Raw genomic sequence first — 14,629 nt, forward strand, 5'->3', positions numbered from 1 at the left:
AGAACTTCAAGTACTGTATTGAATAAGCATGGGGAGAGGGGACAGCCTTGCCTTGTTCCTGATTTTAGTTTCTCTCCATTTAATTTGATGTTGGGTGATGGCTTGCTGTAGATTGCCTTTATTATGTTTAGGTATGTTCCCTGTATTCCTGATCGCTCCAAGACCTTTATCATGAAGGGGTGTTGGATTTTGTCAAATACCGTTTCTGCATCTAGTGAGATGATCATTTGGTTTTTTTCTTTGAATTTGTTTATGTGGTGTATTACATTGACAGACTTTTGTATGTTGAACCACCCTTGCATCCCTGGGATGAAGCCTACTTGACTATGGTGGATAATTGTTTTGATGTGTTCTTGGAGTCTGTTTGCCAGTATTTTATTGAGTATTTTTGCATCAATATTCACGAGGGAGATCGGTCTGTAGTTCTCTTTCTTTGTTGCATCTTTGTTTGGTTTAGGAATCAGGGTAATTGTAGCCTCATAGAAGGAGTTTGGTAATATTCCTTCTGCTTCTATTGTGTGGAACAATTTAAAGAGTATTGGTATTAAGTCTTCTTTGAAGATCTGGTAGAAATCTGCAGTGAAACCATCTGGTCCTTTTTTTGGTTGGGAGACTTTTAATGACTGATTCTATTTCCTTAGTGGTTATTGGACTATTTAAATGGTTTATCTGGTCTTGATTTAACTTAGGTATGAGGTACCTATCCAGAAAATTATCCATTTCTTTTAGATTTTCCAGTTTTGTGGAGTAGAGGTTTTTGAAGTATGACCTGATGATTCTCTGGATTTCCTCATTGTCTGTTGTTATGTCCCCCTTTTCATTTCTGATTTTGTTAATTTGGGTGCCCTCTTTCTGTCTTTTGGTTAGTTTGGATAAAGTCTTGTCTATCTTGTTGATCTTCTCTAAGAACCAACTCTTTGTTTCATTAATCCTTTGTATTGTTCTCTTTATTTCTATTTTATTGATTTCAGCTCTCAATTTGATAATTTCCTGGCATCTGTTCCTCCTGGGAGACTTTGCTTCTTCCTGTTCAAGGGCTTTCAGGTGTGCTGTCAAGTCACTAGTGTGAGATTTCTCCAGCTTTTTTATGTGGGCATTTAGTGCTATGAATTTCCCTCACTGCTTTCATAGTGACCCATAAGTTTGGGTATGTGGTATATTCATTTTCATTGATCTCTAGGAAGTCTTTAATTTCTTTCTTTATTTCTTCCTTAACCCATTGGTGATTCAGTTGAGCATTATTTAGTTTCCATGAGATTGTAGGATTTCTGTAGTTCTTTTTGTTGTTGAAATCTAACTTTAAACCATGGTGGTCTGATAGGACACAGGAGGTTATTCCAATTGTTTTGTATCTGTTGAGATTTGCTTTGTGGCCAAGTATGTGGTCGATTTTAGCGAAGGTTCCATGGGGTGCTGAGAAGAAGGTATATTCTTTTTTGTTCGAGTGGAATGTTCTGTAGATATTGATTAAGTCCATTTGAGCCATAACATTAGTTAAGACCATTATGTCTCTGTTAAGTTTCAATTTGGCTCATCTGTCCAGAGGTGAAAGTGGGGTGTTGAAGTCTCCCACTATTAATGTGTGGGGTTTTATATGTGATTTAAACTTTAGTAATGTTTCTTTTACATATGTGGGTGCCCTTGTGTTTGGGGCATAAATGTTCAGAATTGAGACTTCATCTTGGTGGATCTTTCCTGCAATGAGTATGTAATGTCCTTCATCATCTCTTTTGATTGATTTTAGTTTGAAGTCTATTTTGCTGGATATTAGGATGGCTATACCAGCTTGCTTCTTAAGACCATTTGATTGGAAAGTCTTTTCCCAGCCTTTTATATAGGAGGTGTCTGTCTTTGAATTTGAGGTGTGTTTCTTGTATGCAGCAGAGTCCTGTTTTTGTATCCATTCTGTTAGTCTGTGTCTTTTTATAGGTGAATTAAGTCCATTGATATTAAGGGATATTAATGACCAGTGATTGTTCATTCCTGTTATTATTTTTATTTTTTGGTGGTAGTGTGTGTGTACTTCTCTTCTTTGGGGTTTACTGCTGTGGTGTTATCTATTGCCTGTGTTTTCATGGGTGTATCTGCCTTCCTTAGGTTGGAATTTTCCTTCTAGTGCTTTCTGTAAGGCTGGGTTTGTGGATAAGTATTGTTTAAATCTGGTTTTGTCTTGGAAGGTCTTGTTCACTCCATCTATGATGATTGAAAGTTTTGCTGGGTATATTAGTCTAGGCTGGCATCCATGGTCTCTTAGTGTCTGCATTATATCTGTCCAGTTCCTTCTGGCTTTCAAAGTCTCCATTGAGAAATCGGGTGTTATTCTGATGGGTTTGCCTTTATAAGTCACTTGGCCTTTTTCCTTTGCTGCCCTTAATATTCTTTCTTTATTCTGTACATTTAGTTGTTTAATTATTATGTGGCGAGGGGACTTTTTTTTGGGGGCGGGTCTAGTCTGTTTGGTGTTCTATGGGCTTCTTGTATTTTCATAGGCATTTCCTTCTTTAAGTTGGGAAAGTTTTCTTCTATGATCTTGTTAAATATATTTTCTGTGCCTTTGAGTTGGTATTCTTCTCCTTCCTCTATCCCTATTATTTGAAGGTTTGGTCTTTTCATGGTGTCCCAAATTTCTTGGACATTTTGGGTCATGACTTTGTTGGTTTTAGTGTTTTCTTTGACTGATGAATCTATTTCTTCTACTGTATCTTCAACACCAGAGATCCTCTCTTCCATCTCTTGCATTCTGTTGGTTACACTTGCCTCTGAAGTTCCTGTTCATTTACTCAGATTTTCTATTTCCAGCATTCCTTGTGCTAGTGTCTTCTTCATTTTTTCTATTTCCCTCTTCAGTTCTTGGACTGTTTCCCTTGCTTTTTCATGATTTTCTTTCAGGGACTTATTGTTTTCTTCTGCTTTAATTGTCCTTTCCTCTAGTTTTTTATAGTGTGCTTCCCATTTTTTGTTTGTCTGTCCCTCCACTTTATTTTTGATTTCTTCTATATAAGGCTCTAGCCTCTTCCTGATGTTACTTATAAGGTTGTTTTTTTCTTCTTCTTCCATTCCGTGATGTTCAGGTCTAGCTGTTGGAGAAGGGCTAGGTTCTGCTGATGCTGTATTGCTCTTTATTTTGTTGTATGTACTTCTGCCTTGACATCTGCCCATCTCCTCTTGTGTTCGTTCTTGGTCTTATCAGTGTACTTGGTCCAGACAGAGCTGACAGGTTTAGGGAGCCTCTCTCTGGTCCAGATGGAAGCTCTGGGCCAGATGGGAGTGCTGGTTGGATAGGAGCTGGGGGGCTGGACTCTGAGTCTCAGGAATTCCCTGAGATCTCCTTATCTTGTCCAGATGGGAGCTCCTCTTGTCCAGATGGGAGTTCTGGGACAGGATGGAAGCTCTGGTCCAGATGGGAGTTCCAGGGTGGATGGTAACTGGGGGCTTTCTGGTCCAGATGGGAGATCTGGGGTGGATGGGAGCTGGGGGCTGCTCTCTGAGTCTCAGGATGTGGCTGGGGTCTCCGACAAATGGGTGTGGGGGCAGGGTGTGGAGATTGCAGGGTCTGCCTGCAGTCTTGGAAAAGGGGAGCCTTTCCGCAGGGACTGACAAATGGCCGGAAACTGGGGCCAAGTTGGGCAGGTCCTCCCGGGATGGCTGGTGCCCAGGGGTGGGACCCAGGGGCAGTTGCCCTTCTGACTATAACCTCAGGCACTCACCTCTGGTCCAGATGGGAGTTCCAGGGAGATATCATGGCATCTTCTTATGCTCCTTTTTCATTTCTGCCAGCAATAATTTTGCTTCTTGTTTTTAAGATTAATTTCTTTTTATTTTAAGCACATGGCTATTTTGCCTGTTTTTCTATCTGTGCACTATGCATATGCAGTGCCTGTGGAGACCAGAAGAGGGCATCAGATCCTCTGGAACTGGAGTTAACAGTTGGTGGTCACCGTTTGTGGATGCTGGGAACGGAACCCTGCCTGGTCCTCTGCAAGGGCAGCCAGTGTCTTGACTGTGGAGCCACCTGTCCAACCCCTGGTTTTGCCTCTAATTTAACTCTTTATTCACTTCCTTGATCAATTTGGCCATTTTTTTGTTCTTTTAAAATAACTGAAATTGGTGGTATTGAGTATTTTCTATTGTTGATAGCTCCAGCCACTGCTTATCCATCCCTAACCTACTGCTTATTAGTGCATTCATTTTCCTTGATCTAGGTATGATTTCTCTAGTCTCTATTTGATTTGTGGTCTTTATCTTTTAAAACACCATATATTAGAGCTATGGGTATCTGACACCTAACACATCTGTTGAGTTTTTGCTCTCATTCATCTCAGATATTTTCTTAACTTCCCAGCGATTCTGTTTCTGGCTCATTGATTGGTTGAGAGTTGTTTGGTTTTGACCTGCGTGTGAATGTCTTGCATCTGATGCTGTTGTTTTTTAATTCTATTGTGACAATTCTATTGTATGTCTTCAGTCTTTTCATGTGTATTGAGACTTGTCTCATGGCTGAGAGCTTATTCTAGCTTCACAGGACAATACATGTGTTCTGATACTGTGTACGGTTCTGGAGACACCTAGAGATGCTGTGGGTATAGTAGCTTTGTAGACTTTTTCAGGTTATCTGTTTCCATGTTGCTCTTCAGACTATTTGTTACAGCTATTATCAAAAGTGTGGGATTGAAGTTTCCAAGTGTTATAGTTTAATTATCTATTTCTACATTTGTGTTGATTTTTGGTTAATGTTGTTTTGGGTTTCTCTTTGGTGCATATGTTAACTTAGATCTTCTTATTGTATTAGCTTTATCATTATAAAATATTCTTTATGGGTAGTCTTTTTCCGTCTCTTTTGACATTGGTGTGTTTATTCCAATGTGCCCAGAGCTTCTGTTTATCTGATACTTCTTTCCCCAACATCTTGCTTTCATCTGTGCATTTGAATGTAAAGGATATTGATTATAGATACCAGTCAATTATATCTTGATTGGTAACACAGTGATAATGTTCACATTTTGATAACATTGTTGAGTCTAATTTCATTTGCTGTTACAAATATGGTTAGTCTTGTAACTGTGTGCATTTTGTTTTATGTAGTTAGAGTTTTCCTGCCTGGCCCAGTCAGGGCAAATCTCTCTCACCCACCAGTCCCATAGTCTCTCAGACCCAACCAAGAAAGCACACAGAAACTTATATTGCTTACAAACTGTATGGCCGTGGCAGGCTGCTTGTTATCTACCTTTTCTATCTTAAATTAACCCATTTCTGTTAGTCTATACTTTGCCACATGGCTTGTGGCTTACCAGTGTTGCTTTTAATGGTGGCGGTAGGCGGTGTCTCTCTCCAACCTTCTACTTCTCAGAATTCTCTTCTCTCTTGTCCCGCCTATACTTCCTGCCTGGCCACTGGCCAATCAGAACTTTATTTACACAGAGCGATATCCACAGCACTTCCCCTTTTCTTTTTTTTAAAGGAAGGTTTTAACTTTTACATAGTACAATTACATATAACAAAACAATTATCTAGCAAGAATTACAGTTATAATATTAAAGAAGATATCCTATCTATCTTATATTTGTGAGTCTACGGTTTTATATCTAACTTATCTTGTATCATAACTGAGGAAATTATAACTATCTAGTCTTCAACCACATCAAAGACCTCAGAAGGATATAATATTACCTGAGAACCGGGAGAAGGATGTAAGCAAGAGTAGACAGAGACAGCTGGCAGCCTGGACAGTCACCTAATGTTCCTTTGTAAAGTTGGGGCATCTGTCTTCAGCCCACAGGGCTAGAGTCTCTCGGTCACTTTTCTCAGTGTCCTGTAGAATGTCTGGCAGTTTCCTCTGTGAAGCAGGAACCTGAAGGACCATTTTGTCAAGCAAAGTTCAGTGGTCACCTTTTCATGGGTCCTGCATGTCCAGTCAATCAAGCAGTCCAGGCAAGAACAGTTTCTTGCCCAAATGGCTATTTTTGCCAAGGTGAAGATAAACTCCATATGAAGTGTCTTCAATGCCCATCTTCCTCTCTGAAGTAAATTGGTGATGCCAGGAGCAGACATGTCTCACTGTCCAGAAAGTATAAATTTTAAAAGTATTTTAAATGCCATATTCTGTAGGTCTTTGAAGTATTTGAAGATTACCTATCTATCTGAAATATCTCTATGTATATCTAGAAGACTTAACTAACATGGCTACGGTATGATTATCATAGATGACTAATTATCAATCTATTTTTAATTATCCATTTCAATTTAAAATGAGCTATACAAACATAATACCTTAAACAAGAGTAGAAATATACACACAGTATAACAAAATTAACTTTAAGTTTGTATCAATAGACTAAAATCTATACCAATGTAAAACACTTTAAACGAGTTGTTGCTCTTTAGAAGTAAGTTCCTTCCTTAATCTACCCTTTCATCCTATTATATTTATATTGTATCCCCTTTTCTTCTTTAGAAAGAGATCGCATTTATAATCAACCTGCTTTAAAGAAAAATATTGGTTTTCCTCTGTCCCACACCAGAGGGCTCTTCTGATTTGGGACACAAGAATCTCTTAACCTTTTTTTTTTTTTTTTTTAGCAATATGTCTGGGTTTAGAGAAGGAGTAAGCCAATTCCATCTCCAAAGCCAGCTTGATAATTTTGGGAATGTGGGCGTAGTTTCTCTTACTACTTCCTGCTGGAGGGGGGTGCTGTATCTTATGGGGTCACAAAGAAAATTTTAGGATTATGGAGTAGTCCATTAGGGTGAACCTCTGAGCCAGTTGCCTTGAAACCATTTTGGATGTTGGATCATCTGGGCCATGGCGTCATCGGAGACCTTTCAGGTGGTCTTGGCTGATCAAACCTGATGTGTCTTAATCTGGAACAAATCCATAGCCTCTGGCTTTCTGTGGAAACAAAATCAGATACTCTTTTCCAAAGCATCATATCCTTATATCCAAATTTTGAAGTCAAGTTACCTTTAAAATTTATATATTTGTTTAACTCAACAGTTTTTACAATCAAATCTTTTTTTGCAGTTAAAAATCCCAAAGACAAGACAAACCATATTCTCTGTGTAATGTCCATCTTTGTAAGACTGAAACGCCACTGTGGCTGCTGGCTCCGCCCACCTCAGCTTCCTAAAATGGCGGCAGTACAGTTTACCGCCAGCTCTGGGTCTGGAGCCATGTGTACCATCAACTATTAGAAGCAGTTCTATCAAAGCAGTGCATAGACAAGAAACCTTTTTTTTTTTTTTTTAAACTAGCAAAGGCTAAATCTACCACACAGCAGAGTAAAGTGCCGCTTGTAGATTCCTCATTCCCGACACACTGCAGGTCAGACGCACATGCCAGGAACCCGCCATAGTAGTTCAAACCAGCAGGCTGCCACTAACTTGAGAAAGACAACTAGGAAGCTGTTTTTAGCTCCGTTTTAGAATCTTTTTTTCTCAGGTTTTAGGTGGAAACTCTTGCCAACACGTTGGGTGCCATTTGTAGTTAGAGTTTTCCTGCCTGGCCCAGTCAGGGCAAATCTCTCTCACCCACCAGTCCCATAGTCTCTCAGACCCAACCAAGAAAGCACACAGAAACTTATATTGCTTACAAACTGTATGGCCGTGGCAGGCTGCTTGTTATCTACCTTTTCTATCTTAAATTAACCCATTTCTGTTAGTCTATACTTTGCCACATGGCTTGTGGCTTACCAGTGTCTTTATATGTTGCTTTTAATGGCGGCGTTAGGCGGTGTCTCTCTCCAACCTTCTACTTCCCAGAATTCTCTTCTCTCTTGTCCCGCCTATACTTCCTGCCTGGCCACTGGCCAATCAGAACTTTATTTACACAGAGCGATATCCACAGCAGTTTTATATGTGTCTCATGTATTATTTTTTCCTCCCCGCCCCCCTCCCTCCCAGCAATTGGATCAACCAAATTGTACATGCTAGACAAGTTTTCGACCTCTGAGCTACATTCCCATCCCTCGACTTCACTTGTTTCTGTTCCACTAAGTGGATTTTCCTGATCTACTATTTCAACTTTAATAACTTCTAGAGTATAGTCTAAAATGATTTTTCCATTTGTTCCATAGCCTATTATGTATACCTTAAATTATCCAAATCTACTTTAAACTTAGAAAAACTCAATTCCAGTGAAATATAGAGACTGTATTCCTATAACACTTCATCCTTCACTCTCCTTTTATGTTAGAGTTATACAAATTATGCTCATGTTTGTCACACACTCAACAGTACATTTCTAAAGTATTTTGTATCACATTCTGTTTTCAGAATGCTGTGGAACTGAAAGAAAAGTGCACGTGTGCGCGCGCACACACACACACAATTTGTTGTACTTGTGCTCTCCTCTTTCATTTCCTCCCCCCTGCCTTCTCCCTCCTCCTCCTCCCCATTCCCAGCTCTCTAGTCTTCACTCTTCTCTTTCTCTGACTTCAAGTTGTCCTCTGGTGTCATTTCTTCACCACAGCAGAGTTTTAATGATGTTCTTTTCCTCCATGACATCTTCATCATCTTCATCCTCAGATTAAAAAATTCCATAAAAATTTAAACTTGTTTTGGTGGTTCACCAAGGCATCTAACTTTGATTTAGCAAGTGTGGAATTGAAAAGCCAAAACAATGATCCCTTCTTACCAGTTTATAAAGGGAAGAATCTTTTTAACCACCCCTTCTTTGAGCAGGTAGGAAGTCCATAACTCCAGAGAAAGAACAGTCCTTCCTAGGAAAATGCCACACAGTTAGAAATGGGAGTTTTATAGAGGTCTGGAAACAGCATTTGTGATCTTTAGGTTGATGTAACGCCATCTTCAACAACTAACTCACTTAGGATGTACTTTCTATGAGTCGGGAACTATACTAAGCACTCTATGCCAATTTACTTAGCAGATTTATAAGGTATCGCTATGAACATTGTTTACAGCCAAGAAAATAAAGCCTCAAAATGTTGAGTATTTTGTCCGAAGTTCCCCAGTGGTAGATCCAGGCTTCAAATCTCAGAGTTCAGCTTCCAACATCTGAATCCTAATTGGCTGCTGTGGTCTATGGCCAACTAAACGTGGTTCTAGAGTTTGGTGGGCTGTTAGATGTTAATTCCCACTGAGAACTTGCTTTGCCAGGAACAGTGGGGAAAGAATTTCATTGCTGTGTTCCAGAAAAAAGAAAAAAAAAGGCACTTGAATCAGAGAATGGTAATAGCCAACTTATATGCATCAGTCAGAGATCATACATACTGTTTAGACATAAGACAACAGAATGGGCTTACTATGCAATTATTGATTAAAGCCAAGAGTTTGGCTATAAATTTTGACTTTCTTTCACACTTATGTAAATCATTGAGTCTTATTTTTTCAAAGTTTATTTGCTTGCTAATTTTCTTTTAAGTTGATTTGTATATATTTATGTGCTTTTGTGTGATAATTCGATGTGTATACAATGTATAACATCAGAGTCATTAATATTTCCATTTCCTTATTGTTTCTTGATATTTGTTATCTTTGAGCTCCTCTCTTCTGGTTCTTCATAAAGTGTATTCAGTAGGTTGTGAGGAATGTTGATCACTCTGTTGTGTCACAGAGCCCTGAAACATACTCCTCCCAGCTAGCTGCCTTTCAGATCCCATTACCTAATCTCCCTCCATCCCTGCTCCTTGAATCTTCTAGTCCCTCATAGACACTATTCTTTTCTTTTAGGCCAATGTTTTAAGCTTCCACATGTGAGGGAAAACATGCAGTATTTATATATCTGGTTTTACAGAACAAAAGGAGAGGATCACCAAATCTTATTATTTAGCAACCCGACTAATTACCTCTCCTAATTTTCCTTGGAGTTTTGTTTTTCATGGCTTCCCTGGAGTATTTTAGCAGTCTGCTTACTGGTACCCTTGTTTCTAGTCTTGTTTTTCCTCTAATCCATTCATTCTGTGCACTGAATTTTTAAAAATAGATCTCAGGATATTACATCTTTTATTAGACCCTCTATTTATTTTTAAAGTTTTTTTTTATAAGATCTTTATTCATTCCTACTAAGTGTCTTTTGTTAATGGACTTATTCTACCAGTCTGAAGGCATTCAGATGGATGAATGCATTTTGTTTTGAATGTAGTAATTTTTTAAAATTTGATTCATGGTTTTGCTTTTTCAGTTTAGTTTCTCTTAAGTTTGCTTAAAATATAATTTCATTATTTTACCCTTTCCTTTCCTCCCTCAATCCCTCCCATTTTCCACTCCCCAATGCAACGGCCCCCTTTCTCTAACACCCTGAAAGTGTTTCTAGATTAAATGGCTGCATGGTGCTTCCTTGCTGCTGGAGGTTAAAGGTGAGAAAACATTGATCCCAGAGAAGCACAGGGAATTTTAATTCAGTGTGATGGACATTGATAAGACGATTTGAAGTAAAGGCAAAGGAGTGAGGTATTCATGCCAGTGTGTGAGCCTGAGGGTCACCAAGGGAGGAGAAGGACTTAAGTCCCAACAGAGAGGAGGCAATGTAGATAAATGGCTGAAGGAAGCTCTAGGTGGAGAGAACAGCAACTGTGAGAGTTGGGGAGGCCTTGGGGTGTTTGGGGAAATAATGAGCACTCTTTGGCTGGAATAAAGATGTCATGTTGCAGAAAGATGGAAGCAGGGGTTGGAATTATAGGCCTTTCAGAGCAATGAGGTGGTTCTGGGAGAAAATGAGAACCAGAGGTAGATTTTAAACTGAGCATTACTGGGTCAGATGAACACCCTAGGGCTGACTTTCTGCTCACAACATTGGCCGTCAAGGGAACTCTTGTCCCTCCTTTGAGATTATTTTTTGGGGTTGCCAACTGACCGGAATTTGCTCTTCCAGTGGTCAATGCTGACCCTCTAAATCCCTGAAGATGGAGGAGTTTTGTAGGATGAGATACTCAACATCTGTTGGCATAGGTCCGTGTTTTTCTGACTTGATGCAGAGTGGAGGCCCAGAGACACAAATGAAAGTATTGAATGTTCTAAAGAATCCATGGATTAAGTTGTTGAAAGGTGACATTTTTCTACTTCACGAGCTAATGGTGCATTCTTTTAAAAATTAGCAACTTTTCCTTGAGGTTTTTAATACCTCAGAAGATGTTCACATTCATATGGTCAGAGTGACGGGCTCTCTACTTGGAATGTGGTGATACCTTAAAAGGCTTCTATTGTTATATTTAAACTCACATGTCATAAACTATTCTCTGTATACAATGTGCTCTCTCTTCAGTGCAACTGTGTGGCAATGTTGATATAGAATGGAAGAGCACTTTTAAATTCTGAGTTATAATTGTTGGACAAGGGTCTTGACGATGTCAGACTAATCTCTTCTGATTGGCGCTGTATTGATGCAGCCTGACAACATAAACCCATGCTGTAATATCCCATCCATCACCTGCCATTGGAGGCATTTTATCTCAAGCTTTATGAACAGAGAATCCATTTACATTCATGTTTCCAAGTGAGTTTTCCAAAGAATGTGACTTCTTTAGTTTACCACCCACCTCTTCTGAGGAGCAATCGCCTCAGGCCATGATTGAAGTTAAAGAAGCAGCAATACATTTCTAACATGTCCTTACTCTCCCTCAGCATCACATACACCCTTGTCTTTCAAATCTGGTCTTTGCATTACATGCTTTCCCACTGACTCCCCATCACAGGGAGCAATGGGGCATAGATAAGTCTTTACAGCCTGCCTCCTACCAGAATAATTGTTTCTGCCTTATCCAGTCCTTGGTTTCTTGGTGGAAATAGCAGCAATCCAATTGTGATGGAATAAGGACAGGCATCTTCCGGTGCCCTGTGAGAGACTCTGAGCTATAGAGCTCACAAGATTAGTCCACTGGGAGTAGTTTTGTGCAGCAAAATATAATCTGAGAAATTACTATTATTATGATTGACACATGGACAGTCATAAGGTTTTAATAACTGAATTATTAAAATCTAGTTTCCTTGTCTTTGAGGCTGGTCATAGTCATGTGGGTAGTCAGGTAACTATCAACTACCTGTTATGCATACATGCTCTTGTACACATTATATATAAATACGTATGCATGTATGTACACTTGATTCTTGTTATTACAGTAATTACATTTGATAAAATTTCCAGACATACTCAATCAGCAAATATTGAAGAATTGTTTCAGGACTGGAGAGGTGGTTCAATAGTTAACAGCACTTGCTGCTCACTTCACCAACCAATCTTGTTTCAGTTTAAAGATACCTTAATATGTATTAATGGTCCACTAGCATTGAACTCACTGTCAATAACATTCCAGTTGTGCCCAGCTAAAGCTTTTCTTTTCTTTTTTATTTAAAAATATTTTTTATTCATTTTACATACCAACCACAGATTCCCCTCTCATCCCTCCTCCCATTCTCCCTGCTAAAAGCTTTTCTAACACTTGATAAAGCATATACAGACCTTTTGGCCTCCTCATGCTTAAGAATTCTAGCTAGCACTTCAGTACTGGGGTGGGGCTGTTTAAACGGTCGGACCCTCAACAAAGGCACAGAAAACCAGAAGAGCGTGGCACTAGATAAGCCATGGGAAGTCACTTGTTTTTAGCACAAAAGCTGAATGAAAAAAGTGGCATGTGTCCTTGCTTGGTGTCAGTTGAGGAGGATGTGTCCTCTGCATGAGTTATATGGTCACCAATCTGAAGATCCCCGGATGATTAATACTAATGTTGATTGTTGACTGGATTAGATTGAGAAATGATGCCCCCAGGATTAGAAAAGCAACCTCTGGGTGTGTCTGTAAGGCTATGCCAGGAGATGATTGCCACTGGCACAGCGACTGAGGAGGAAGACTCACCCTGGAAGTGGGGACCACTGTCCAGTAGCTTGGGAACCCAGAATGGACACACACTAAGGAGGGAGCCTCTCAGGGCAGGTTCTGCTCTCTCTGCTTCTTGGATGCTGTGAGTGAGCTGCTTTTCCGTGCCATGCCCTTCAGAATTGATCTTGTGCCTCGTGACAGTTCCCTAAACACAGAGCCAAGTAACCATGGATGAAACTCTGCATGGTCAAATAAGTATTTCTTCCTTTAAGTTGCTTTTCTTAGGTATTTGTAATAGCAATAAGAAACCAACACAGCTGCTAATGTGCCCAAGTTTGTGGCCACAAATACATTTTAATGAGAGGAGGCGTTTGCAAACATGGAGTATGCAAACAGTGAGTGCTGACTACATACATGTCTAATCTTGTTTACTGCTCTGTGGCTAAGATGTAGGATTAGGACTGATGTTTCCCCCTAGATCGCTATAACACTTACTCCACTGCCGTTCTCGAACTTTTTGGATGTTAAATGATATCACATGTGTAACAATGTTATCAGAAATGTCCAAAGTATGAACCCTACATGCCTAGCTAGTAGTGTGCTTTCATGAGGATATTGACTAGTATTACAGTGAGAATGTTTTAGTTCAATATTTAATGATATGAACTTGGAAGACAAAAGAACCGGGTAGAATACCAAATTCAAATGATTTTTTTCCTGTTATTTGGGGAGTTGTAGATGGCATAAACTTATATAAATTATATTTTAAAATAATGAGATATATAATATTTTCATTTTGCCTGATTCTGAGCATAACTTATGTGTCTTACAATTTTCCCTAGAGAGATTTGTAGGTCATGGCATGGATGTTAAGAGAAAGAGAGTGCCAGTAGTTACTATGCATGCTAGTTGCTGGATACTGTTCTCCATCTCTGACATATATTCATTCTGTCTTCCCAGATCCCACCTATGGGGGACAACAGTAGGACTCTTGGTAGTCTGGCCAGAGTCTTTTATTCTCTTTCATGGTTTAGGGTGGGCTTCAATAGTTAAAAAAATTAATTGCTATTTAATTGTTTGTTTGTTTGTTTATTTATTTATTTGGTGTGTGTATCATGCACAGGCATGGTGTGTGTCATAAGGGCACACATGGAGGTTAGGGGACATCTTGCAGGAGTCAGTTCTCTCTTCCTACCATGTAGGTCCTGGGGATTGAACTCAGGTAGCCAGGCTTGGCAGCAAATGTCTTTACATGCCAATCCATCTTGACAGCCTAGGCTATAAGTCAGGTTTGAACATTCGGAGAAAGAGGTTTTTAGTCCTTGGCAAAGCAATGTACTTAACCAAGGCAGTACTGGAGGAGAAATTTCTCAGTTTCCATGTCCTTTACCAAGAGCTAAATCTGATGCATTTCCTTCATGCTATAGAAAGGCTATTCCTTTAATTGATTCCCTAATAAAGGCTTAATGTTTTCCATAATAAATAGGGTGCAATGTAGGGGGAGTTCAGTCAGATGGGGAGAAATAAAAAACTTCTCCAGCATCTTGTTGGAAGGACAAGAGAGACAGGCAAGAGAAGAGATGGTTTGGTTAACTCATGTTATGACTGTATCTCTATTCCCCTGGTGACTGTTCAGGCCCAGAATCCAAGGAAGAAGCATCATAGGTGCATTAAGAGGAAGGTGGAAAACAGAGTTTTTTTTCAGGATGGTGGGATTCCCTGTGTGCCAGAGAATATTGTTGCTATAATGCAGTCAGGCTGAGGGGAGGACCCGAGTCCAGGTCGCTGTATGCAGTTCTGCAGGGTGTATAGAGAGCCACTCTAGGTCAGCACTCACACAGGTTGCTGGGATGGATGCTCTGT

The sequence above is a fragment of the Onychomys torridus genome, chromosome 1, assembly GCF_903995425.1.
Source record: "Onychomys torridus chromosome 1, mOncTor1.1, whole genome shotgun sequence".
NCBI lineage: Eukaryota > Metazoa > Chordata > Mammalia > Rodentia > Cricetidae > Onychomys > Onychomys torridus.